This window comes from Symphalangus syndactylus, chromosome 9 (genome assembly GCF_028878055.3).
Source record: "Symphalangus syndactylus isolate Jambi chromosome 9, NHGRI_mSymSyn1-v2.1_pri, whole genome shotgun sequence".
NCBI lineage: Eukaryota > Metazoa > Chordata > Mammalia > Primates > Hylobatidae > Symphalangus > Symphalangus syndactylus.
In genome coordinates this window covers 94,415,588-94,443,268 of record NC_072431.2, presented here as the reverse complement: position 1 = coordinate 94,443,268, position 27,681 = coordinate 94,415,588, and the positions used below count along the sequence as shown (strand labels likewise).

The 27,681-nt window shown below is 43.7% G+C and overlaps 1 long non-coding RNA gene across 2 annotated transcripts in view; it reads right to left on the bottom strand.

Moving 5' to 3' along the window:
* LOC134731344 (uncharacterized) overlaps window positions 1–26,506 on the bottom strand; it is a 38,333-nt gene extending 11,827 nt beyond the window's left edge. Inside the window, exons 1-5 of one of the 2 annotated variants that reach the window (XR_010113545.1) lie at window positions 25,892–26,496; window positions 24,200–24,348; window positions 22,887–23,078; window positions 21,062–21,178; window positions 6,893–7,131 (exon numbers count right to left, since the gene is read on the bottom strand). This is a non-coding gene — a long non-coding RNA (uncharacterized lncRNA). Of the gene's footprint in view, window positions 1–4,392; window positions 7,132–21,061; window positions 21,179–22,886; window positions 23,079–24,199; window positions 24,349–25,891 lie in introns of those variants that run through there. The other variant, XR_010113546.1, reaches the window with a different exon arrangement.
* Window positions 26,507–27,681: the final 1,175 nt, after the last annotated feature.

Here is a 27,681-nt window from a genome sequence, read left to right as displayed (position 1 = left end):
ACAGCTTTAACTGAGGCCGAGTGAATTCTGGCTAAGGTCACATACCATTGGTCACTGGATTGGGGTGTTTTTGATTGACTCCTTATTCTGAGATGAGAAGAACAGCTCCTCCTTTAGAACAGCGGGCTGTGAGCCTCTCAAAGCAGGGCCTGCCTCTCAGCATCTCTATCCTAGGAGGGTGAACTAGACAAAAACACGTGATAAAGCATTATGTGTGAAGGTGCTATAATGAAAATGAAATTGAGTGCTATGATGGATAGTGGCCAGATGGTCCCTTTAGATAGATGGTCAAGGAAGATTTCTCTGAGAAATTTGCATTTAAGCTCAGACCTGAATGACAGGAAGCACCTTGTCATGACAATAGGCCACGGACACATGTTTTAAAATGTACAGGGGATTGGTTTTCATCAGGCACTGAAAGGTGATTGACACCGAGATAATTGCCTTGAAAAAGAGTTTATTACTCGGTGTTCCCAGAAGGAGGGGGCATGCCCTGCCACACAAGGCCACATGGGCAGCACTGGGCTCTGTCAGGAGGCACAAGGAGAGCAGGAGAGCGTGGGCCGAAGCCTTGATTGGCAGTTTTGTGGGAAAGAATAGAAGTAGGTTGGTATGCTAAAGGAGTTTAGGACTAGATAATTTGAATAATTTCAGCAGGCTCTGGGCTACAGGGGTGGTCCCTAGCTATCCAGTATCTGACTCCCAGGGCAATTTAGGGCAGGGGGAATATTGGCTTGGTCTGTGAGAATTGGACAAAGAGGGTAGTTCCGAGGTATGGGCTCTGGATTGGTTGGTTTAGATATCAAATACATGCTTCAAGGCAAGTTGCTTGCTATCTCTAGGAATTAGCTCACCTTGCAAGGGGCAGTTCCTCCTGGGTCTGCAAGGTCCCCAGATGTCAAAGTTTTTTTTTTAATTTTATTTTTATTTTATTTTATTATTATACTTTAGGTTTTAGGGTACATGTGCACAATGTGCAGGTTTGTTACATAGGTATCCATGTGCCATGTTGATTTCCTGCACCCATTAACTCCTCATTTAGCATTAGGTATATCTCCTAATGCTGTCCCTCCCCCCTCCCCCAACCCCACAACAGTCCCTGGAGTGTGATGTTCCCCTTCCTGTGTCCATGAGTTCTCATTGTTCAATTCCCACCTATGAGTGAGAACATGTGGTGTTTGGTTTTTTGTCCTTGCGATAGTTTACTGAGAATGTTTTCCAGTTTCATCCATGTCCCTACAAAGGACATGAACTCATCATTTTTTATGGCTGCATAGTATTCCATGGTGTATATGTGCCACATTTTCTTAATCCAGTCTATCGTTGTTGGACATTTGGGTTGGTTCCAACTCTTTGCTATTGTGAATAGTGCCGCAATAAACATACGTGTGCATGTGTCTTTACAGCAGCATGATTTATAGTCCTTTGGGTATATACCCAGTAATGGGATGGCTGGGTCAAATGGTATTTCTAGTTCTAGATCCCTGAGGAATCGCCACACTGACTTCCACAATGGTTGAACTAGTTTTATAAAATATCAAAAATAAAAAACGTGATTAATACAGTATATGTGGAGGAAAAGTATCCCAGGCAGAGGAACGAGTAAATTTCAAGGCCCTGAGTCAGGACTGAGTTTGATGCACTGGAAGAATAAAATGAAGGGGAGTGTGGCTGGATTAGAAAGGACAGGCAATAATGATGGAAAATCAGGGTACCAAGCAGAGTCCGAATCATGTAGGGGGTTGTGGGCCAGGATATAAAGTTTCTCGTGCAATGGGAAACCTTTGGGTGGTTAAAACAGGAGTGGCATCAGTTTTGTATTCTGTGAATACCACTGTGGAAGGTCTCTAGAGAATGGACTGTGCTGGAGCTGGAGTCAGGGAGGCCAGTGAAGAGCCTTTGCAATAGTCCAGGGCAGTGATGGGAGGGCCTGGATTAAGGGGCTAGCAGTGGAGATGGAAAACATGTTTTGAGACTGAGTCAGTAGGAATCCTGAAATGCTTAGGTGTGAGGAGTGAGGGAAGGTTAGTGGGTAGAGAATGGTGCCATGGTGCCACATGGGATGGGCTGGAGAAGTGTGTGTAGGGAGGGTGGGAAGATCAATAGTTCAGTTTGGTCAAGTTAAATTGGATATGCCTGACGGATATCAAGGTGGAAAAGTGAGTAGATAGACATGAATTTGAGCTGAGCTGGAGATACAAATGTGAAAGTCACTGTCAAGCTGATGGTATTTAAAGGTATAGATTGGCCGGGCACCATGGTTCACGCCTGTAATGCCAGCCTTTGGGAGGCCAAAGTGGGCAGACCACCCAAGGTCAGGAGTTCGAGACCAGCCTGGCCAACATGGCAAAACCCTGTCTCTATTAAAATTACAAAAAAAAATTAACCGGGCATGGTGGTGGGCACCTGTAGTCCTAGCTACTTGGGAGGCTGAGGCAGGAAAATCACTTGAACCCGGGAAGCGGAGGTTGCGGTGAGTAGAGATCGCACCACTGCACTCCAGCCTGGGTGACAGAGCAAGACTGTCTCAGAAAAAAAAAAAAAAAAAAGGCATAGATTGAATGAGATTGTCCAAGAAAGCATGTAGATAAATGACAGGGCTCAGGAACTGAGCCCTGAAGAGGAAAAAAACCTTTAGGAACTCAAATAGAAGACGATTGAGCAAATGGGATGGAGAAGGAGGATCTAGTGAAAGAGCAGGGAGACCAGGCAGTGGAGTTAGGGACGTTTCAAGGAGAGGGCAGGGTTGACTATCACTGAGGGTTCGCAGAGGAGGACCTTTCAGTAGCAAATGGATTTGCCAACCATCGGTGATCTTGGCAGGAGCTGTTTTGGGGACAAGTGGGAACAGAAACCCAACTGGACTGGGCTGAGGAGAGAATGGAAAGGAGAAATGAGGACTAACTATAGTCAATTCTTTCAAGAAATTATGCTGTGAAGGGGAGCTGAGAACTTGGGGGAAGAAATGAAGGGGGTTTGTGAGCAGCAAGAACAAGTTTAGACAAACATTAGAGATACTAGTTTGCCTGGTGTGCCTGGAATGGTCCAGTGGAAAGGGGCAGTTGCAGGAGGGAAGTCCTGAGATGGTGAGGGGTGATGGGCTCCAGGGTGGACGTAGCACAGCCAGCCAGAGGGGGCAAGGCACAGAGTGTGGTTCAGCTGCAGGAAGGGGGGCCTACTGGGAGACAGGACATGAGGGAGTCCCAGTCTGAGCACTTTTGTGTGCTCTGAGAGGCATGGAGCAAGATTGGCAATGAGATAAGGAGAGGGACGCAGGTGGCTTCATGGGAGAAGTAGGGCTTGGTGTGGGGAAATGGGAGGCAGCTGTGCCGGTGACAGAAAGAGAATGGGGTGAGCTTCGAGGAGGTGGCCTGACCAGAGGACAGGCTCCATGCAGGAAGGTACTAGGAAATCAGTGTGAAGATGCAGGGGTCCCAAAATGCAAGCAGAGGCAGGCTGATGCATTTGGAGAAAGGAGGTGATCACTGTTAACTTTGGGCTGGAAATGGCTGGGCACAGGTGAGCTGTCGGGGGAATAATGGAGTCAGGCTTCAGAATGAGGAAGAGGAAAGGAGGAGTCACTCCAAAAACATCTACAGGATTAGCAAATTGAAGGGGACCTCTCTTCCACTCCTCATGGCCCCGGAGGCTCAGGCCTAACACCAAGTACACTCCATCTCCAAGTTCAACCCTGCCTCCCTCATAATCTCTGTCTCATTGCCAGTGTCCAGAAGCACCTAGCTCTGGCTGTCATCATCCACTCCACCGCCAAGATGGGCTTCCTCCAGTCTGGGCAGCACAGTGAGACCTCATCTCTACAAAAAATAAAAAATTAGCTGGTCATGGTGGTGCATGCCCGTGGTCCCAGATACTCGAGGGGCTGAGGCGGGAGGATCACTTGAGCCAGGGAGGTTGAGGCTGCAGTAGGCCCTGATCACATCACTGTGCTCGAGCCTGGGCCACAGAGCAAGACGTTATCTCAAAAAAAAAAAAAAAAGATGGGCTTCCTCAAGTCCAAACCTGGTTCTGACATGCCTGAGTACGACAATGACTGTCTCATGTGCTTGCTTTTCTCTACCTCCTCACATCTTACAGGATTTCTTAAGAAACATTGGCAGCTCTATTTAAAAACAAAACAGGCTGGGCGTGGTGGCTCACACCTGTAATCCCAGCACTTTGGGAGGCTGAGGCACAAGAATCACTTGAGCCCGGGAGGTGGAGGTTGCAGTGAGTTGAGACTGCACCACTGCACTTCAGCCTGGGAGACAGAACAAGACTCTGTCTCAAAAAAACAAAACAAAACAAAACAAAACAGAAACAAAAAACAAAGCAAATGTCTTCAGAAAAACACAACTTTTTTTTTTTTTTTTTTTTTTTTTTTTTTTTTTTTTTGTGAGAGGGGGTCTCACTCTGTCACCCAGGCTGGTACTGCAACCTCCACCTTCTGGGCTCAAGTGATCCTCCTACCTCAGCCTCCTGAGAAACTGGGACTACAGACATGCACCACCACACCTTCACTACACCTGGTGAAGTTTCATATTTTTTGCAGAGAAGGGGTTTTGCCACGTTGCCCAGGCTGCTCTCGAACTCCTGGGCTCAAGCAGTCCCTTGCCGAGGCCTCCCAAAGTGCTAGGATTACAGGAGTAAGCCATGGCACTCAGAGAGGATTCATTTTTCAATGCGAAAGTTACACTCCCATTGGGAAGGACTATTTCTTACACATGTGACCAAGACCTGCATTAATCTCTGAAGCCCTGCGTGTGTCCTAACTGAGCTGAAATACATGGAGGGGTTTCCTCTTGAAAACGCACTATACCATACTCCTAGAGCTTTCAGTTTGGCCAACAATTAATATTTATGCAAATGTATTTAGAACTGCTAATCAGCAAGTTATGGTCACTCATTCATTCATTCATTCATTTGTTCACTCAGCAAATGTTTATTGAGCATCTAGTAGGTACTAGTCGCTGCTCCAAACACTGAAATGTGTCAGTGGAAATGGGAAAAGCCTTCCTGTTGGTGGGAGAACAATGAATGAAAATCAAACAAACAAGGCAATTACTTATGAGATAAATAAACAGGGAAATATGATCATCAATCCAAAGATTGTCAGCAAAGGCCTCTATGTGAAGGAGACATTTGAGCTGACAATGGACAGAGCAGGCTGTGCAAACCTCTGGGGGAAGAGCATTTCTGGCAGAGGACACAGCAACTGCAAATGGCGTGAGATAGAAAAGGAATGTGTGGGGTAGAACCGACTGGCTGCTGGATGGAGAATGCAGTTTCAAGCACCTATCAGGCTTGGCAGAAGATAGAGAAAAAAAATCCTGCTACTTCCAGTTAAATAATTTAAATGCAGAGATCCCCACTGAAAAAACAGCTTCCTCTATACTTTCTTTACTACAGGCCAGTACCTTGGACACCAACCTCCAGCATCAGCGCAGCTCAGCAGTCAAGGGCATGTGCTAGAGCAGACCCCTGGGGCAGAAACTCTGACCCTAAAGTCATACTAGCTGAGCAACCTTGAGGCAAGTTGCCTATTCTCTCCAAACCTGTTTCCTTAGCTGTAAAATGGGGATAAGAATAATCCCACCATAGAGGATTGAATGAAATTATCCATGTAAGCATTGTAATCACTTAACAAAATGAGCTAATGTTATAATTCTTCCATCCAGAGATGGAAAGGTTCTTTCAGCAATGAACCTATTGCACCCGACTTTGTTAAAATAGTTCAGCATTCTGCTCAACTCCTGAGTCAAATGCATTTTCACATCATCTCCAAATCCGTGAAATAGTTTGAATGTTAGAAGTGAACTTTGTTTCTGTTGTGGTAGATTTTACTTTGTCTTTAACTGGTTTGGAAGGAAAAGAGGATTGGGGTCAGGATTTGGTGGGAAGGGAAGCTAGGGGTGGGCAAGAGAGATGGGACAGATATTTATTGATCCCCAATGACCAAGAGTACTGGGAACTCAGAAATGACAAACTACTTCCCATGTGGCCTCAGTTCCACCACTGACTAGTAGCACTTCAAAACTTGGAATTTAAAAGACAATGATAAATGACAGTCTGCAAGGACTTTTGACATAAGAACTAATTCTTTGGCAAAGTCTAGATCATCAAAAATGAAGGCAAAACAGGAAACCATGAGTAAATGACCTCTGTGTTTAAATGAGAGAAAATTCTGGCATCCTTGGATTTCCTATTAAGAAATCAGGCGTTTATCCCAAACTGCAATGAAACTTGAGCGAAATGCACTCTGACAGAGAGTGCCATGTGCACAAACCTCTTCACAGCCGTAACCTCCTGATCAGCAGTTCTAAATAAATAGCAGCCCAAGCGCATGTTTCTCAACCTTTTTGTGGATGGATTTGCTCTCACTCCCTCAGTTTTTGTATAAAATCTATCAAATCTCTGGGCTTCAAAAAAATATTTGCCCTTGTTAAATCTCCCAGGCGCAGTTATGTAATGAGATGGAGAAATGTCATTCCTCAGGCTCCCCCTTGCAGAAGAAAATACTATATTTTGGAGGAAGAAATTGTTTAATATCCTCCCTTGGGAAGAAGAGTAAGGCCCCAAGGTCATGGCCGAGTGCCAAAGACTGTTGCAGAAGTGAATAGGACAAGGAGAGGCGTCTGTCACTCCGGAGAGAAAGAGGGGAGGAGACAGGGAAGGAGAAGGTAATGGGAGTGGCTTTCACTCTATCACCCCTTGCTAGTCACTAAAGTGGCTAATCTCAGGCCACACTTGGTGCAAGTGGGTTTCTGATTTTGTAGGGTGGAAACTGGTGAAGGGGCTGAACTTTGCACTGGTGTGATGTGAGTGAAACTAAGAGGCAGGACTTACTGCAGCTGGAGGGGCAGAGAGGCCTTGCTGGAGCCTGCATTATAATTACCTGTAGCCACATCTGCTATCCCATTAGTACTTCCAAAAGCCGCATGAGGCCCTGCTCAAGAGTCTGAGCTGCAGAGAGACATTCAAATAGGCTTGGCCACCTGGAGCCAGTCACCAGATTATCATCCAAGACCAGCAAGCAGGGCTGCCTCCATTCTTGTGAGCCTGGGCCAGTCAGAGCTCCTTCTTCTTTGAGTCAAGGCTTCCTCCAGATACCCTTAAAGTGAGCTCCCAGTTCACCTGCAAAGCCATATAGAACATGCTGTTTGGGTTCGAATCAGGGCTGTAATTCCGTTAGATATACATACCAACTTTATTCCAAGGGCATCAAAAAGCCCATTAAACATTCATTATCTGTGCCCTCTCAAAACACCAGCTCAAGGCTTATCCCACCATTGCATTCCCTGGTGACCACAATCTAGTCCCAGTTACTGTGATCAGTGAGGACTTGGAATCCTGGTTTGGCCACTTTCTAGTTGAGTAGCCTTTGGCGAGTTACTTGACCACCGTATACCTATATTAATTTTCTCAACCGGAAAATGAGTATAATATGTATTACCACCTTGGATTGATTAATTAAATATGGTAATATGCAAAAAGTGTCCAGCAAATACAACATAGAGTTGTCCTTAAGGAATGATAAGTTTTCTGGTTTGTTTTCTTTTTTCTGCTGTTTCCAAAAGAAATCCTAGGTAAGTTTTTTTTTTAAATCCGAAGAATCTCAAACCATGAATAACTTATTATGTAATTAAATTGGCTGATATCCATCTACTATTCACAAAACAAACAAATTTGATAAAGTATGAATTCACCAATGAACTATTTAAAGGTTTGTTTATTTAACTAAAACTTATTTTTGCTCTAAGGATTCTTCTTTGTAACTTTCCAAAACTGCTTACAACCAATTTCATTCAGATCTTTCTAAACCATCACTTGTGGTTCGAATCAGGGCTGGAGCATGAGGGGATCATGCTCCCAGGTAGAAGCAAGCACCTATCTACCTACTGCTCTCAGGGAAGCCCGAACACAGGAAGCAAATTATATGCAGGTGTTTCAGGCTGAGATGTGAAGTGTGCTATTTATAATGTCAAAGTCTATTTTCCTGGGCTCAGGAAGATCTTGCAGAGATTATTGTGGTGTAAACTGTATCTGGCTGGAATAGATGAGAGAGTCAGTAGGAGAGTCCTGGAATTGGATAAGAAGGAGCTGGAGAAGTAGCTTCCAGTTCAGGGAAGGTAAGAACCAATGCAATATGGCAGCAGGACAGAGCTAAGTAAGACAGCCAGCAGGGAGCCCCTTGTGGCTGGATGTGGCTGACAGTCTGTAGGGGCACTGGGTGGAATCTACCAGTCAAGAGTTTCAGTTTTCCTGTTCTGCATTGTAATTCTCTTACATCACCCTAAGGCTTCAATAAAGTTGGTTAAACACAACTGTCTTGTGCTAATTATGATTTGAGAGAATAAAGGAAGGAACACAGCCTACACTTAGGGGTGAAGCTGACCTGGAAGAGGGGTCCCAGCACAGAGAAGCCTAGAACATCAGGGCCGGGCACAGTGGCTTATGCCTGTAATCCTAGCACTTTGGGAGGCTGAGGTGGGAGGATAACTTGAGGCCAGGAGTTCGAGACCAGCCTGGCCAACAGGGTAATATGCCGTCTCTATTAAAAATATAAAAGTTAGCCCGGCGTGGTGGTACACGCCTATAATCCCAGCTACTCCAGCCTGGGTGACAGAGCGAGACCCTGCCGAAAAAGAAAAGAAAAAGAAAAAAAGAAACAAAAGCCTAGGTAGGGGAGAAGCCTGGGGCCACTCACAGAGGGAAGGGACAAGCAAAACCCAACCTCAAACTTCCCATTTTTTCTTTAGGCTTTTCAGCCCCTTTCCCTATCAGTCGTGTCTTCTCCATCTCCCTTCTAATTTTATACTCTCTTTTGTTCTCTGCTAGAATGAAGGCACTAAACACTAGACTTGAAATAACTTTGACAATATCTCAAAGCAAACTCTGGGCCCCCGTCCTCCTTCTCTGTTCATTTGTTGTGCTACTTGGAGCTGAACCAGTCCACGAGTCTACGCTGATTTTGCAAGCGTAAATAGTTGTGGTTCAAATAAGTTTCTTGCTCAACATTTCAGATCTAGAGATTCTGCCATGTAACTGTTCCAATGCCAAGAATTCATACCCCAGAGGCCTTCCTCTCATCACTTAAGATTTTCAAAAAGATAATTTCGCCTTAGTACTGGTTGCCAGATTGACAGCCTTAAAAACAAGAGGTGAAATTCAATCTCAATGGAGCTTGTGCCTGCTCTCTATTTTTAGGGAAAAGATTATTCACCCATATGGGCAGCTGGGAATAGAGCATTGCTGGGGGTGGTGTTGGGGGAGGGTAGACATTTAAAACAACCTTGACCCTAAATCTCCTGCCCTCAGTGGGGCTGGGGTGGGGAGTGTGGAGTGTGGAAGGAATAAGAATTGTCCCCAGGTTGGGAGGGGTGCAATGCAGGATTTCCCAAAAACCATTGTAAATTTTGCAGAATGATAAAAATATTCTTCTTTCTAAAAATAGCTCTCTCAGAAACCAGATGTCTGGATTTAATTACAGTCACTATGTATTGAGCATGTACCAAGGTACCAAGCCCCATTTTGTTCTTTGCAGATATCTGGTACAACCCTGCTCCAAGCCCATAAAGCAGGTTTGCTTCCCTATTTTCACTTGACAAATGAGCACACTGAGGGTCTGAGAAGGAATTCAAAGCCAGTGCACCACTTAACCCCGATCATTTCCAGTTTTCTGATATCTCCCAGGCCGGAAGTTCCCAGACTTAGTTGCACATCAGAATAAACACACATTCCTGGGATCTACCCAAGTCCTGCTGAATCACGATGCTGAGCTGGGCCAGGAAGTGATTGTAAAGTTCCGGAAGTGATTGTAAATTTCCCAAAGTGATTCTGATGCACAACTGGGTTTCAGAATTGCTGTCTTAGAGACAGACGGGGACAGGTAATTCCAGGAGTGCACAAGCAACGCCACCTTCAAGTCCTTTCAACCTGGGGCCTTAAGTGTCCTAGGCTACCTTAGGCTTCTCTGAGTTGCTCGATGGAGCTGTATTTCCTGTGACCTCAGAGCTGGCTCCTCTTGTTGGAAGGGTCCCCATGTAGCCTCTGCCTCTCCTTCACATCTCAGCTCTAGGGGCACCTCCCTGTGGATGGCAGCCCTGTCTGCCTGCATAGGGTGAGATGCCCTGCACTTTCTCAGACCACATCATGGGCTGTAATTATACATTATGGGGATTTCAAAAATTCATGTTGGCCTCACCTGTTAGATGGTAAGCACTGTAAGGGCAGGGACTAATTCTACTTCACTCAGAATTGTACTCCTGAGCTTTATCCAGGGGGTGGCACATTGTGGTAGCTCCTGTGTTTGAGTGAAGAAGGGAATGAGGAAACAAACTGGAAGGGTGGAGAACCAGGAATAGGAGACACAGGTTCCAGGCCAGGTTTGTGCCAATTTGCTGCATGACAATTTAGTGAGCCCCTCCTCCTCTCTGAGATTCTACCTCCTCACCTGATAAAAGAGGGGTTGGGTTAGACCTATTGGATTAAACCTAGATATCAAACTTGAGTAAGTGTCAGAGTTGCTTAGGGAGCTCCTGTAAAGGTGAATCCAAGCCCCTCCCCCAGGCAGCCTCCTTCAGCAGGCCTGGACGGGCCATCTGCACTGTTAATGGTCCCCAGAGATGCTGCTGCAGGTGGTCTCTGTGTGGTGGGGCACATTTTTAAAACACTGGACTGAGTGAATTCTGAGGTCCTCTCGAGCTGTGCCATATTGTCGTTTCGTTAGCATACAGTTAGTGAGATCTGGGCAAGAGGAAAACAAACGGCATTGTGGAAAGGTGGTGACTTCCTGGAACGTGCATTCCTCGAGCAGCTACCAGGCAATACCGCCCGTAAGAGCTGGAAGAGAGACCTTGGTTGCCACTCCCTCTGTAACACACCATACTTGGAATCACTACTTTTTAACATATTGGAATGCAAGACAATGCAGTTCATACAAAAAATCTCTAAAAATATCCTGGAAATATTAAAATGTTCTCAGAAGACACCAGATACCATTCATAACCTCTAAATGCTAAGACCATCGTTGCAATGAATGGAAGTCCTGGTGTGTGCGTGGGTGGGGTGTGGGGAGGCTTTCTAATTCTCTCTTTTCTCTGCCCTTTTAAAAAATTGTCAAAACATATACAGTCAGTTCACATCTGAGATTCAACCAACCACAGGTTGAAAGTATTTGGAAAAAATAAAAATAAAAAATAACAATACAATAAAAATAATACAAATTAAAGAATAGAGTATGACAACTATTTACGTAGCATTTGCTTTATATTAGGTATTATAAGTAACCTAGAGCTGATTTAAAGTGTATGGGATGATTTGTGTAGATTATATGCCAAGAGTATGCCATTTTATACAATCTATCTCATTTTATTGTGCTTTGCTTTATTACGCTTCTCAGATACTGCATTTCTTACAAATTGAAGGTTTGTGGCACAGCTGCAACAAGCACGTCTATCGCGCCATTTTTCCAACAGCATGTGCTCACTTGGTGTCTCTGTGTCACCTTTTGTTAATTCTCATATTTCAAACTTTTTCATTATTATTATACATGTTTTTTTTTTTTTTTTTTTTTTTTTTTGAGACGGAGTCTTGCTCTATCACCCAGGTTATGTTGATCTGTGATGAGTTGTCTTTGATGTTACTATTGTAACTGTTTTGGGGCGCCATGAACCGCACCCATATAAGAGGGAGAACATAATCCATAAATGTTGTGTGTGTTCTGACTGTTCCACCAACTGGCCGTTCCCCATCTCTCTCCCTCTCCTTGGGTATCCCTAGTCTCTGAAACACAACAATATTGAAATTACGCCAATTAATAACCCTACGATGGCTTCTAAGTGTTCACGTGAAAGGAAGAGTCACGTTTCTCACTTTAAATAAAAAGCTAGAAATGATTAAGCTTAATGAGGAAGGCATGTCCAAAGCCAAGACAGACTTAAAGCTATGCCTCTTATACCAGTTAACCAAGTTGTGAATGCAAAGGGAAAGTTCTTGAAGAAAATTAAAAGTAAAGTGAAACAGCCTTATTGTTGATATGGATAAAGTTTGAGTGGTTTGGATAGAAAATCAAATTCCCTTAAACCAAAGTCTAACCCAGAGCAAGGCTCTAACTCTCTTCAATTCAAGGCTGGGAGAGGTGAGGAAGCTGCAGAAAAAATGTTTGGAGCTAGCAGAGGTTGGTTCATGAGGTTTAGGAAAGAAGCCATTTCTATAACATAAAATGGTGAAGCAGCAAGTGCTGATGTAGGAGCTGCAGCAAGTTATCCAGAAGATATAGCTGAGATCATTGGTGACGGTGGCTACACTAAACAATACATTTTTAATGTAAATAGCCTCCTATTGGAAGAAAATGCAATCTAGAATTTTTATAGCTAGAAAGGAGAAGTCAACACTTGACTTCAAAACCTCAAAGGACAGCCTGACTCGCTTATTAGGAGGTAAGGCAGCTGGCGACTTTAAGTTGAAGCCAATGCTCATTTACTATTCTAGAGCCCTTGAGAATTATGCTAAATCTACTCTGCTGTGTTCTAGAAATAGAACAACAAAGCCTAGATGACAGCAAGTCTGTTTCAGCGTGGTTTACTGAATATTTTAAGCCCACTGCTGGGAACTACTGCTCAGAAAGAAAGATTCCTTTGAAAATATTACTGTTCATTGACAATGCACCTGGTCACCCAAGAGCTTTTATGGAAATGTACAGGAGATTAATGTTGTTTCCCTGTCTCTAAAACAATATCCTTTCTCCAGCCCATGGATCCAGAAGTCATTTTGACCTTCAAGTAGTATTATTTGAGAAACACATTCAGTAAGGCTATAGCTACCATAGACAGAGATTCCTCTGAGGAATCTGGGCAAGGTCAATTGAAACCTTCTGGAAAGGATTCACCATTCTAGATGCCATTAGAACATTCGTGATTCACAGGAGGAGGTCAAAATCTCAGCACTAACAGGAGTTTGGAAGAAGTTGATTACAACTTTCATGAGTGACTTTGAGGGGTTCAAGACCTCAGGGGAGGAAGCAACTGCAGATGTGGTGGAAACACCAAGAGAACTAGAAGTGGAGCCTGAAGAATTGACTGACTTGCTGCAATCTCATGATAAAACTTCAACTGATGACGAGTTGCTTGTGATAGATGAGCAAAGAAAGTGGTTTCTTGAGATGGAATCTATTCCTAGTGAAAATGCCATGAACATTGTTGAAATGGCAAATAAGGATTTAGAATAAAACATAAACTTAGTGGATAAAGCAGCGGCTGGGTAAAATGCTATCAAACAGCCGCCCATGCCACAGATAAATCTTTCATGAAAGAAAAAGTCAATGAATGTTGTCTTATTTTTTTAAATTGCCACAGTCGGCCTGGTGCAGTGGCTCACACCTGTAATTCCAGCACTTTGGGAGGCCGAGGTGGGCAGATCACAAGATCAGGAGATCAAGACCATCTTGGCCAACATGGTGAAACCCTGTCTCTACTAAAAATACAAAAATTAGCTGGGTATGGTGGCACATGCCTGTAATTCCAGCTACTCGGGAGGTTGAGGCACGAGAATCGCTTCAACCCAGGAGGCAGAGGTTGCAGTGAGCCTAGATCATGCCACTGCACTCCAGCCTGGTGACAGAGCGAGACTCTGTCTCAAAAAAAAAAAAAAATTGCCACAGCCATCCTAACCTTCAGCAACCACCACCCTGATTATCAGCAGCCATCAACAGCAAGGCAAGACCCTCCAGCAGCAGAAAGATTACAACTTGCTGAAATCTCGGTTGACCATTAGCATTTTTAGCAATATTTTAAAATTAAAGTATATGTATATTCTTTAGACATAATGCTATTGCACACTTAGTAGTCTACAGTCTAGTGTAAACATAACTTTTACATGTATTGGGAAACCAAAAATTTCATGATTCACTTTACTGTGATATTCACTTTATTGTGGTGGTCTGGAACTGAACCTGCAATATCTCCAGTGTATGCCTATATGAGGGACTTGAGTATCTGCAAATTTTGGTATCCATGGGAAAACTGGAACCAATTCTCCAATACTGAGGGAAGACTGTATAGAAACCCAGATAAAATAAATGTATAGCTTTATGAGTTATAAGGTGAACATCCTTAATCACTACCAAGTCATGAAACAGAACTTCGCCAGGCACCCCAGAAACCCCCTCCCCCATGTCCCACCCTCAACTCCTTCCCTTTCCCTAGAAGTAAATGCTTTCCTGACTTTTAGAGCTGTCACTTCCTGGTGTTTCTTTACAGTTCTATCACCTAAGTGTGCATTCCTGGTCACTATAGTTTAGGCTTGCTATTTAAAAACATTTGTTATGTCTTTTAAGTGTCATTAGATTTACAGATTTCTCTTTTATTTCTCTAAAATATAGGAACACTTTACATGGAGAGTTCCTCACAGTCTGAGTTTTGCTGATTGGGTACTCATGGTACAGTTCAGTGTGTTCTTCTGAGCTCTGTACTTCCTTAAAATTGACAGCTGAAATCAGAGGTTTTATCTGTCTCATTTCCAACCCCTTTGGCAAGATTACAGGTGGTGGTATGTTCTTTCATTGGGAAGCACATAATGTCTGTGTTCTCTCTCTCCACCCTCCTCCTCTTCCTCCTACATTCTTCTCCTCCTCCTCCTTCTCCTCTTCTCTTCTTCCTCCTCCTCCATCTTCTTTTACATCCCTCTCTCTCTCTCTGCCCCTTCCAACTCATGCTGTTGGCCACAGTTGATATTGATGTCAATGACTGGATCCATTAGCTCATTAAAGACTCTAAAAGGGTGATAATCTAATTCTATAGTTTCTTATTTAATTATTTAAATACTTTGATAAAGAGATGCTTTTCCTCATCTACAATTTGGCCACCCAGTGGGTGGTACCTTTCATACAGGAAAGGCAAGATAAATGCTTCATTCTTTCCCTTTATTTACTACTTTTCAAGATAATTAATTATTTCTCTATCATGCTATGAAGGTGACCATCTGCTTTTAAAAGTATCATTATAAACGTGTATATGTAAACACATTTGATGGGTTTTGATCTATTTTAATGATTATTCTTGTTGGCTCTCAAATTGCCCATCTTTAGCCTGGGAACCTCTTCAGGTTGGCTCCTGAGTGCTTTTGGGCACAACTCCACTGGTCTTTGGTAGCTTTCTCACTGCCTGATAGGACAGAGGCTCTAGGCTCATCTTGTACATTTCTGACCCAGACATGCAACTGGCCATTTCTCCCAAGATGCTCTGTTTATTTTAGTGAGAAACGTATTTCAAGCCCACAATCTGGGTGTCAGAGATATCATTGCTACTCAGAATTAATCATTGTTTCTAGGCCTCTTCACTGGACAGAGCTAGAAAATTATATTTTTGAAAAGTTAAAATACCATCACACCGATACTTCCAATTCAAATTTAAGGCAACAGGGTTTTTTTACTTCATTGCCTTCATGTTACATTTTTATCTCCTTTCTTCTACATCAATAATTATTGATCTCAAGGACCCAGGAAATGATGGGATTAGAATATCCCACGATGACTCATTTACTTTATCCCAAATTACGCACACAACAGTCTCAGAATAACAATACCAGTCTATAGCATCTATATGATTCTTGAGAGCAGTTAAATTTTCTTTTTGCACATAGCTTCCATCATTCTTTCCTCATCCCATTTTTTTCATATTGGTGCTATGTCCACACCAGATGAGCTTTGGGGCGTTACATATTATACACTTCCCTTTCAGCCCACATTTCATCTTAGTTCTGTAAGAGACCATATGTTGAACACACACCACCAGTTCTTATGTGGATGTCCCTTTAGACATTTTGGTTTTCTGAAGCTCTTCTCTAGTAGATTTTTCAGGAAAATCTGGATCTTCCCAAAGGAAGGGCACAGGGTCTGTGTGCTCAAGAGAAGAGGGAAATGAGTTTGGTGAGCAGCTATCCAGTGTCTGCCAGAGTCTGAAGATCAAGCAGACAACCTGTGCAGAAGGCCCGAGCATAGGGCCTGGCATGTAGAAGAAGCTGCAGGCTAAGTATCACCATTCAAATGTCAAAAGTTGGCTTGAATCTAGTTTCAGTCTACTCAAGTGTGCCTCAAGGGCTCTTCAATCTGTCCCTTCAGGAGATAAAGCGAGTCTGTGACATGGCCACAGATGCCTGCAGTCCCAGCCCCCTGGCCAGAAGCATTTCTGTAGGTTACAGTTGAGAGCCTTCAGCCAGGTCACCATGAAATGGAAATGAAAAGCTCATTTTTTTTTTTTTTGAGGAGGGAGAGGGTATATTAACGGCATTCTTCAGTAACGAGAAGAATATGTTTCTTTTCTTTTTCTTTTCTTTTTTTAAAGACAGGGTTTCTCTCTGTCACACAGGCTGGACTGCACTGGCGTGATCTCGGCTCACTGCAACCTCTGCCCCCCAGGCTCAAGCGATCCTCCTACCTCAGCCTCCCAAAGTGCTGGGATATACAGGCATGAGCCACCATGCCTGGCCAAGAGAATGTGTTTCTTAAAAATACTCAATACTTTCACTTAATTGGTTCTTTTCTCTGCTTTTCCTTGATATGTATTTATTTATTTCTATTGTGGTAAAAAGAAAACACATAACATTAAATTTACCAACTATGTTTAAGTGTACAGTTCAGTAGTAGTATATATATTCACATTGTTGTGCAATAGAGCTCCAGAATTTTTTCAAAACCCCATACTCCTTCAACAACAACTCCCAATTTCCCCCTATTTGTAGTCAATTTTATGTATGGTTTCTGTTGCAGACAGTAATATTTGATTGCCACATAACTAACTATCCCATGTTATCTATCATGCTTTCAGATTTTGCTCTTCCTTAAAGAGAGTACCCCAATAATTATAGACATATGCCTGATTATTTTCTCCTCATAGTTGTACATGCAGCCACATGTACATGTACATGCAGTTGTACATGCATCCTTTACTTTCTACATGCAGCTCTTCTGTTCCCCCAGCATGTCTGCATACAGGGGTGGTCAGTTTAAGTCCTCTGGGGTACAATTATGAAGTCGGGGTTAAAAATGCAAGAGATTTATTAGGGATAATGCCTGGGAACAATAAAAGGAGAAGAAGCAGGAGGAGGCAGGGAAAGACTTCAACTATGAGGAAGGTCGGACATCTATGAAAGGAGAAGGGGAAGAAAGGAGAGAGAGGCTTGGACTGCAGAGCAGCCTCTGAGAAAGCCTCAGCCAGGCCACAGGGAGTGCTAGAGCAAAGATAGCCTGCAGAGGAGACCCAGGCCAGGGACAGGAATTAGCAGGCTCAAGTTTCCCCACTGTGCCCTCAAGGGCCGGCTGTCTGGGAGAAGCATGGCCTCAGCTCCAGTGCTGCAGGGGACCCAGGGGGCTGTAGCTGGGACCTATCAGGGAACTACACCCTCTGTCACGGGGGCAAACATAGCAGGGCCCCTTCATGGCTGCCACTGGCAGGGAACAGGAATCCTTAATGTTTTTCCCAGCAGATATCCAACTATTCCAACATAGTTCATCTTCAATGATACAGAATACACTCTTTATCATATTCTAAATTCCCAAATGTACATTTCACTAACGTTCCACTATTTTAATGACAGTAGCTAGAATACACTTTGATATAAGATAGATTAAGTTTCCTCCTATTGTTCTACCTCTTCCACACTTCTTAGTTATACTTACTCTCTTTCAAGTAAACTATGGGACTTTAGACAAGTTACTAAATCTCTGTGCTTCAATTTCCTCATCTATAAATAGGGGATAATGATAGTGCCTTTTCATAGCATTGTTGAGGAATCACATGAGATAACGCATGTAAGACAGTACATCCAGGAACTGACAAATAGTAAGCAATCAAAAAACAGTAACAATAAAAATAACAGATTTTATTTTTGTAAAAGGGGTCCTTCTTGTAGAGCTTATAAGCATCATTGGGATTGCTTTGCATTTGTAAGGTGATTAACAAAAAAAAAACATGTATTTTTTAAATTCCCATCTGAAATATGTAATGTTTCAGTCTATTTTTATGCTCTCTTGAAAGTTATTCCTTTCTCTTCTCCATCTGTACTTGCTTCTTGGTGAACCAATGCAGACTCTGGGCTTTACCAATCATCTACACACCAACCACCCCCAAGCTGGAACTCCAGTCCGAACGTCTTTCCCAAGCTCCAGATTCTCATGTGCTCAACACGTCGCCACATATATCTAACACAACATGTAGACATCTCCAAGTTAATAGGTCTCAAACCTGTTCTTCCTCTAAAAATGTGCTCCGCTCACAACTGTCTCTGTCTCAGTTTATGACATCTCTACCCTTTCATTTCCTCAGGCCAAAAAACTCTTATCTCTTGTCTTTTTTTTTTTTGAGATGGAGTCTTACTCTGTTGCCCAGGCTGGAGTGCAGTGGCATGATCTCGGTTCACTGCAAAGTCCACCTCCTGGGTTTAAGCGATTCTCCTGCCTCAACCTCCCGAATAGCTGAGACTACAGGTGTGTGCCATCACGCCTGGCTAATTTTTTGTATTTTTAGTAGAGACAGGGTTTCACCATGTTAGCCAGGATGATCTCGATCTCTTGACCTCATGATCTGCCCGCCTCAGCCTCCCAAAGTGCTGGGATTACAGGCGTGAGCCACCATGCCTGGCCCGTTGCCTCCGTTTTTACTGTCACACTCCATATCTGATCCTTGGGGGAAATTCTGTTGTTTCTACCTTCAAAGCCTTCAAAGCACATGCAGGATCTAAGCACCGGTCATCACATCCACTGCTACCGGCCAGCCCCGGCCACATTGTCTGTCCCTCATCTGGCCTCCAGTTACTCACCCTACTGAAGGCAGCAGCCAGAAGGATACAATGAGAAAGTGAAATGATTCTAACCCTCTGCTCAGAGACCTCTAAAGCCTCCACCTTTCACTCAGAGAAAAGCCACATTTTCACAATGACTTCTAAGAATGTTATGATCTGGCCCTGTGGCTACCCCTCTGACTCTGAAAGGTGACCTGCTGCTGTCCCTCCCTCACTGTCGGAGGCCACCAGCAGCACAGGCCACCCGCATTCTAGGGACACTGGAAGCTCCAGGCCTGTGGGCCAGCTGTTTCTCAGACCGGAGCACGGCAGATGTCTGCATATGAACTCCCTTCTCTCCTTCAAGTCTGGGGGCAGGTGTCTCTCAGAGTGGCCTACCTTGGCCTCCTAGTTACAACTGGAGTCTTCGCTCTCCTCCCCCTTGCTGGGACTCCTGTTGTGTCTGCATTTTGTTTTTTATTAGGTTGGTGCAAAAGTAATCGCGGTTTTGCCATTAAAAGTCATGGCAGAAACCGTGATTGCTTTTGCATCAACCTAATATCTCCCTATCAATGATCACTTTCAAACATTCTAAAGAATTTACTTATTGTAATCGTGGTTTATAGTCTATTTTTAAATTCTAGAATGTAGGCTCCACAAAATAAGAGATCTGTTTTACTCACTGCAGTATCCCAAGCACCTAGAATAGAGCCAGACACATGGTAGCTGAACAACAAATACGTATGAAGTGGCTTCCCTCATTTAGATCTCTCCCAGTTGAAAGACATTTTTTACATTTTTATTCAAGCTTATTACTCTATGTATAATAATGATGCAACCTTAATTTTTTTTTTTTTTTTTTTTGAGACAGAGTCTCACTCTTTTGCCCAGGTTGGAGTGCAGCAACACCATCTCGGCTCACTGCAATCTCCCTTCCCGGGTTCAAGCGATTCTCCTACCCCAGCCTCCTGAGTAGCTGGTACTACAGGGGCATGCCACAACACCTGGCTACTTTTTTGTGTTTTTAGTAGAGATGGGATTTCACCGTGTTAGCCAGGATGGTCTCGATCTCCTGACCTTGTGATCTGCCTGCCCCGGCCTTCCAAAGTGCTGGGATTACAGGCGTGAGCCATCGTGCCCAGCTGCAACCTTAATGATTAACTTATTCTAATGCTTATCACTAGTCTTTCATATTACAATTTCTTCACTTTGAGATTAACAAAAAAATTGACCATCACCTCTCTTTTAGCAAGAAAAGAAGGCAGTTCAGTGGTGGCTCCCTCTCAGGCCCTGTGTTAGCACAGGCTGTTCAAGCTGCCCCTCCCTGCCTCCTCTGCCCTCCAATCCTCCAGCGTCCAGCACAAGGCCCTTCCTCCCCAAGTCCCAAGGCCTACCTCATTTCCTGCTTCAGGAGGATTGACAGGGAACCTCTGTGCTCCCAGCAATCACAAAAAGTGTGATGTTGGCATAGCTACAACATCTTTTGTTATCTTGTCAAATCCATACTTTACTCACCTCACAAGATTGTTGGGAAGACTATAGGAAAAAGTCTAATAATTTGATAAAAATGTGCTAAAGATTTAAATAGACATTTCTCAAAAGAAGACATCCAAATAGCAAACAGGCATATGAAAAAGTACTCAGCATCACTGATCATCAGAGAAATGCAAATCTAAACTGCAATGAGATATCATCTCACCCCAGTTAGAATGGCTTTTATCCAAAAGACAGGCAATAACAAATGCTGATGAGGATGTGGAGAAAAGGGAACACTTGTACACTGCTGGTGGGGATATAAATTAGTACAACCACTATGGAGAACAGTTTGGAGGTTCCTCAAAAAACTAAAAGTTGAGCTACCGTATGATCCAGCCATCCCACTGCTAGGTATATACCCAAAAGAAAGGAAATCGGTATATCGAAGAGATATCTGCACTGTGTTTGTTGTACCACTGTTAACAAAAGCTAAGATTTGGAAGCAAACTCAGTGTCCATCAACAGATGAATGGATAAAGAAAATGTGGTACCAGATATACAATGGAGTACTATTCAGCCGATCCTGTCATTTGCAACGTGGATGGAACTGGAGATCATTATGTTAAGTGAAATAAGCCAGGCACAGAAAGACAAACATCGCATGTTCTCACATATTTGTGGGATCTAAAAATCAAATCAATTGAACTCATAAACTTAGGAGAGTAGAAGGTTACCAGAGGCTGGGAAGGGTACTGGGGGATTGAGGGGAGGTGGGGATGGTTAATGGGTCCAAAAATAAATAAATAAGACCTACTATTGGCCGGGCACGGTGGCTCACGCCTGTAATCCCAGCACTTCCGGAGGCTGAGGCGGGTGGATCATGAGGTCAGGAGATTGAGACCATTCTGGCTAACACGGTGAAACTCCATCTCTATTAAAAATACAAAAAAAAATTTAGCCAGGCGTGGTGGTGGACACCTGTAGTACCACACCTGTAGACACGTGTGGTACACGTGCCTGTAGTCCCAGCTTCTCGGGAGGATGAGGCAAGAGAATGGCATGAACCCAGGAGGCGGAGCTTGCAGTGAGCCGAGATCGCACCACTGCACTCTAGCCTGGGCAACAGAGCGAGACTCCATCTCAAAAAAAAAAAACAAAAAAAAAAACCCTACTATTTGATAGCACAATAGGGAATAGGGTGACTATAGTCAATGACATACTTGTGTGTGTATGTATATACATACATAAACATATATACACACATAATAGACTATATATAGATAAATATGCACACACATATATATGTATGTATATATAGAGAGACAGGATCTTACTCTGTCACCCAGGCTGGAGTGCAGTGGCATGATTTTGGCTCACTGCAACCTCTGCCTCCTAGGCTCAAGGAATCCTCCCACCTCAGCCTCCCAAGTAGCTGGGACTACAGGCACGTGCCACCACACATGGCAAATTTTTGTGTTTTCTGTAGAGACAGGGTTTCGCCATGTTGCCCAGGCTGGTCTCGAACTCCTGAGCTCAAGTTATCTGCCCACCTTGGCTTCCCAAAGTGCTGGGATTATAGGCATGAGCCACCACACCCAGTCTTAATTGCATATTTTTTAATAACTTTAATAATGTAATTCGATTGTCTGCAACTCAAAGGATAAATGCTTGAGGGGATGGATACACTATTCTCCATGATGTGCTTATTTCACATTTCATGCCCGTATCAAAACATCTCATGTACCCCATAAATATATACACCTACTATGTACCCATAAAAATTTATAAAAATTTAAAAAATTTCAATGAAAGATTGTTGGGAAGATAATGTCTGTGCAGGTTTTACTTCATGAACTGCAAAGTAGCCTTGCAAAATTAAAATGTTACATCCATTTGACTCTGTAATAAAAATGTGTCTGCCTGCTTGCGGTGCAGCCTATACCCTGCACCTTTTTCCAGGGAGCTTATGTGGAGGACACAGTTGTTAGAGTGGTCCCCACAGCTGCGTCCAGAGCCCTAAAACCATGAGGCAGGCTCAGCCTGCTCTGTGGATGCTGCACCCATCTGCATCTAATGCCTCCTCCTGCTACCTTGTGTCCCAGCAGGGTAGAGGGGTAACAATGGCACTTTCAAGGAATCTGGCCTCAAATCTTAGCTGCCTTCCTTTGTGGAAGATAGTAATTGGAGAAGTTCATTCCAAAACATCGCTCAACGGCCAGATTAGCTGAAATATCATCGCTTTCCTGATGTCAGAAGAGAGGCTTCATCCTTTGGGATTCAGATGAAATTGGCTTAAAGTTAGACCCTGTGCTGTAGAAGCCCCCCATATTCCTTCCCACAGGTCCCAGAAACCCAGAAAGAGGGTGCTTTGCCCTGGAGAGTTGAGTCCACCTAGAGGGCAAATTGGGGGTAGAATAGGGCTCTTGGTGGCTGGGTCACAGGTCCTCTTCTCCCTCTCATCACACTGATTGTCCCTTTTGCTCTAATTCTGAGCCTGTGATTAGAGGCTGGTGAAGTGGTGATGAGGACCCCACAGCTGTGTCACAGCTGCCTTTTGGGACTGAATTTTCCAGGCCAGCTGCCTTACAAGACGATGGGATGGCAATCCACTTGTCCTTGCTATTTAGAATCCCACTCACCTAGAATGAGTCTTTCCATAAGGCTGGCCCACATCTGCTGGGGACAGGCAGGGAAAGCAGATTCAGAATGAAGAAAACACTCCAGTCAATTCCTTCCAGCAAAGCTGGCTGCTGCTGCGGCTGTCTCAGGGAACACATTCAGTTTGTGTCGTTTGAAAAATTATGGCTAATTCCTGTGAGTTCAAGTAGCTCCTGTTGTGTTTGGAAGCAAAAGAGTCCTAGTTACAACATAGCCCCAAACCCCAGCCTGCTGAGTTGAGATGAGATGAGTCTTAGGATAAAATCAAACAACACCAAGGGCTGTGCAGGGATGAGGCAGCCCTTTCTTCTCCATTTGGGCCCACTGTTTTCTCTCTCTCGTAGGACTACAGAACACACAGCTGTAAACACATTTTTTTCTACTTGTGACCATTTCCGTGTTGCCCTCAAGGTGGCCAGAGTGCAGGGGCATCATCTTTCTGAAGGGTGGGGCTTTGCTGTGGGTCCACAGGGCTTTGTTCAGTCTAAACCTCATTGCTGTTGTACCTTTTAGGATGTCATTGTCTCAAAGAAAAATCTAAACAGGGAGCAGTGGCAAGAAAGTCAGTAAATAGATTACCATGTCTGTCTCCTTTCAACCGTAGATTCCATGGCAACTTGAAAATAAGACCTTTGATTTGCTGGATGGCCAAGCCAAGTACTCTAGCTAAACCAGAAGAGGGGTCCTGGGCAAAAAGCTTCCCAGAGACCCCCAACCTCATTTGAGTTGTCTTTAACCCTCTCTACCCTCCTTAATCAGCAAAGCACTGAGTTATGAAGAACAACTCAACTTTGTCTAAATTTGTGGATACGTGAGATTTCAAAGCTATCTTATGCTTGTAGTAAGCTTCCCCAGGTAACCCGCCAGAGACCCTAGGGGCACAAACCCACTTTTCTCTGCCAATGGAATCATTTCAATAGAAAAATTTAAAAGCACTCTCTTATGGGCCAGGGATCAGCTAATTATGGTATACTGGCCAAATCTGGCCCACAGGTATTTTTTGTAAGTAAAGTTGTATTGGAACATAAATATGCTCATCACTGGCATACGTTGTTTTGACACCACAACAGCACAGTTGTTACAATAGAGACAGCTGGCTGAGGAAATCTAAAAGATACTATGTGGACCTTTATAGAAAAAGTGTATATAACTCTGCTCTAGGCTAAATAATTGGAGAATTAAAGATAAACAACAACAACAACAAAAAGAATCGGAGAATTAAGGAATCATGAGCCATGACTCATTAGCTAATCAATAACTCAAAAAATAGCAAGATAAGAGGGATAACTCCAACCTAGACATGCACGGAACCTCGTGTGTTAACGTTTGCCACATCTCTCGCCCTCGCTCTTCCTCCAGGATTTTCCACCCAGCAGGTGGGAAAGCGACCTCTGTGGATGGAGCAGGAAGCAGGTCTCCAGGAAGGACACCTGCAATTAACATCTATTTAAAAAGTGAAACAACACTGATTAATTCCAGGAAAATAAAATCTAAGTACAAGAAATGACTCTATTGTTCTACTAGACCCAGTTGTGAAGAATATTTGCAATCATATAGAACACACATATTGAATCTTGATTTAAGCTTTAAAATTGTGCTGTAACTTTATCGGGAGATTGAGGAAGAGTAAAAGTGAGTGAGGAGAGTGTAAGAGAATAAAATCCTTATTTTGTAGAGTAGAAAGTCAGTAGAAGCTACACTAAAGTGAAAGAACATGGAGCATGTTTTCTGAACAGGAGGTAAACCCCAGAATGAAAAGAGTTGAACTTGTTTTCGTCTTGTGGGGAGAAGCAATAGCAGTGACGTGTCAGGGACAAAATGCTCAATAGCATTTGAATTTCAAGTATGATACGGATAGCTTTAAAAACAATGGTTGAAAACAACAGTGGGAAGGGATAGAAAATCAAGTCTACTACCCCACTGTGATGGGCTAATAGTGTCCTCCCAAATTCATGACTTCAGCATGCAGCTATTTGGAGGCAGTCTTTAAAGACGAAATAAGTTAAAACGAGGTCATTAGGGTGGGCCCTAGTCCATTAAGACAGCTGTTCTTGTTACGGGAAAGGGGTCCTGATTTAGACCCTAAGAGAAGGTTCTTGGATCTTGCGTAAGAAAGAATTCTGAGGAAGTCCATAAAGTGAAAGCAAGTTTATGAAGAAAGTAAGGGAATAAAAGAATGACTACTCCATAGGCAGAGCAGCCCCGAGGGCCACTGGTTGACCATATTTATAGTTATTTCTTGATTATATACTAAACAAAGGGTGGATTATTCATGAAGTTTTTGGGAAAAGGGGTGGGTAATTCCCAGAACTGAGGGTTCCTCCCCTTTTTAGACCATATAGGGTAACTTCCTGACGTTGCCATGGCATCTGTAAACTGTCTTGGCACTGGTGGAGTGTCTTTTAGCATACTAATGCATCATAATTAGCATACAATGAGTAGTGAAGATGGCCAGATGTCACTTCCATTGCCATCTTGGTTTTGGTGGGTTTTGCCCAGCTTCTTTACCACAACCTATTTTATCAGCAAGGTCTTTATGGCCTGTATCTTGGGCCGACCTCCTGTCTCACCCTATGACTTAAAATGCCTAACTTCCTGGGAACGCAGCCCAGTAAATCTCACCCTTATTTTACCCAGCTCCTACGCAAGATGAGATCGCTCTGGTTCAAACACTTCTGACATCCTGCGAAAAAGCAGACATGCGCAGGGGACCATGCAAGGTCACAGGGAGAAAATGGCCCTCTGCAAGCCCGGGATACAAATTTCAAAAGAAAAAATTCTTCCCACACATTGATCTTTTAGTCGCCATAACTAGCAGTTTGTAAAGCGCCCCCTGCAGTACTTTGTTAAGGCAGCTAAAACAGACTAAGGCCCCCAGATTCCCTGAGGTGGAAGTAACAGACCTTGATGTGGGGGAGGGGCTTCTTAGGTCCGTGACTTTGGGGCAGCTGCTGAGCTGAGCTTGTGTCCAGAATTGGTTCCTTACCATGGGTTCTTGGTCTGGCTGATTTCAAGAATGAAGCCGCGAACCCCTGCGGTGAGTGTTAAAGTTCTTAAAGATAGTGTGTTCGGAGTTTGTCTCTTCACATGTTCAGATGTGTCCGGAGATTCTGCCTTCTGGTGGGTTCGTGGTCTCGTGGTCTCGCTGACTTCAGAAGTGAAGCTGCAGACCTTCGCAGTGAATGTTACAGCTCTCAAAGGCAGCACGTCCGGAGTTGTTCCTCCCGGTGGGTTCGTGGTCTTTCCGGTTACTGCTCAGGCTCACAAAGGTGGCACATCCGCAGTTATTCCTTTCTCCCAGCGGGTTCGTGGTCTCGCTGGCTTCAAGAGCGAAGCTGCAAACCTTCCTGGTGAGTGTTACAGCTCATAAAGGTCCAGAGCCGTTCGTTCCTTCCGGTGGGTTTTTGTGGTCTCACGGGCTTCAGGAGCAAAACTGCAGACCTTCCCAGTGAGTGTCACAGCTCACAGAGTTAGTGTGAACCTAAAGAGTGAACAGCAGCAACATTTATTGCAAAGAGCCAAAGACAAAGCACCCACATAGCAGAAAGAGACCCAGCAGCTGTTGCTGGGGTTCAGGTGGCCTGCTTTTACTCCCTTATTTGGCCCCACCCACATCCTGCTGATTGGTCCATTTTACAGAGAGCTGATTGGTCCATTTTATAGAGTGCTGATTGGTCCGTTTTACAGAGTGCTGATTGGTCCGTTTTACAGAGTGCTGATTGGTGTGTTTACAAACCTTTAGCTAGACACAGAGCACTGATTGGTGCATTTACAATCCTTTAGCTAGACATAAAAGTTCTCCAAGTCCCCGCCTGATCCAGAAGCCCAGCCGACTTCGCCTCTCAAGCTGAGCTGAGCTCTTGATTTTTCTTCCACTGGAACATTAACATTGTTCAGGGGTTCCTCATCTTGCTGTGGCTCTGAGTCGGTTAAGTATGACTGCAAAGCATGGCACTTTCACTTGGCAGCTCCCTCCCCTCACTCACTACAGCAAACCATTCTTTAGTCCCTGTGCAGAAACTTCGTTTGTTTGTTTGTTTGTTTGGGGCTTTACTTTTTGGAAGCCACAGAGACACACTGTACAAAGGTTTTTGTGGAAAGCAATTTGCCTTTCCTTTTATTTATTTATTTATTTTTCCTTTTTGTCAGATGCCAAGGTCATCTTTCTGTTTGTACTGCAGATACACTATAATTGTTTTTCAGAGCAAACGTCTGCATGTTCCTACATTTCGTGATCTTCCAAGTGAACAACCTGACAGTGCCAACATTTATACTGAAGTAAAAGAACTCCTGAAAATTGTCATATAAGTATCAGCAATATTGTGGAAGTTTGACCACTTTCATGAGTCCATACATTGGAAATCAAAGTAATAAGGAAATTTCTTAACTCTATTAAAATCATTTTTTCTTCTTTGTATTTTTTTTTCAGTCTGCTAACAAACAATTAACAGCCTGACTAGTTATTCTAGTTCAATTTTGTCTTCTGTGTGTGTGTTTGGGTGCAGACGTGTATTTGTGTGCTTCTAAACTTAATTCTTGTTACATTGGTTTTCCACCAGGTGTGGTGGCTCACGCCTGTAATCCCAACACTTTGGGAGGTTGAGGTGGGCAGATAACCTGAGGTCAGCAGTTCAAGACCAGCCTAGGCAAGAAGGTGAAATCCCATTTCTACTAAAAATACAAAAGTTAGTTGGGCGTGGTGGCATGCGACTATAATCCCGACAACGTGGGAGAATCACTTGAACCTGGGAGGCGGAGGTTGCAGTGAGCCGAGAT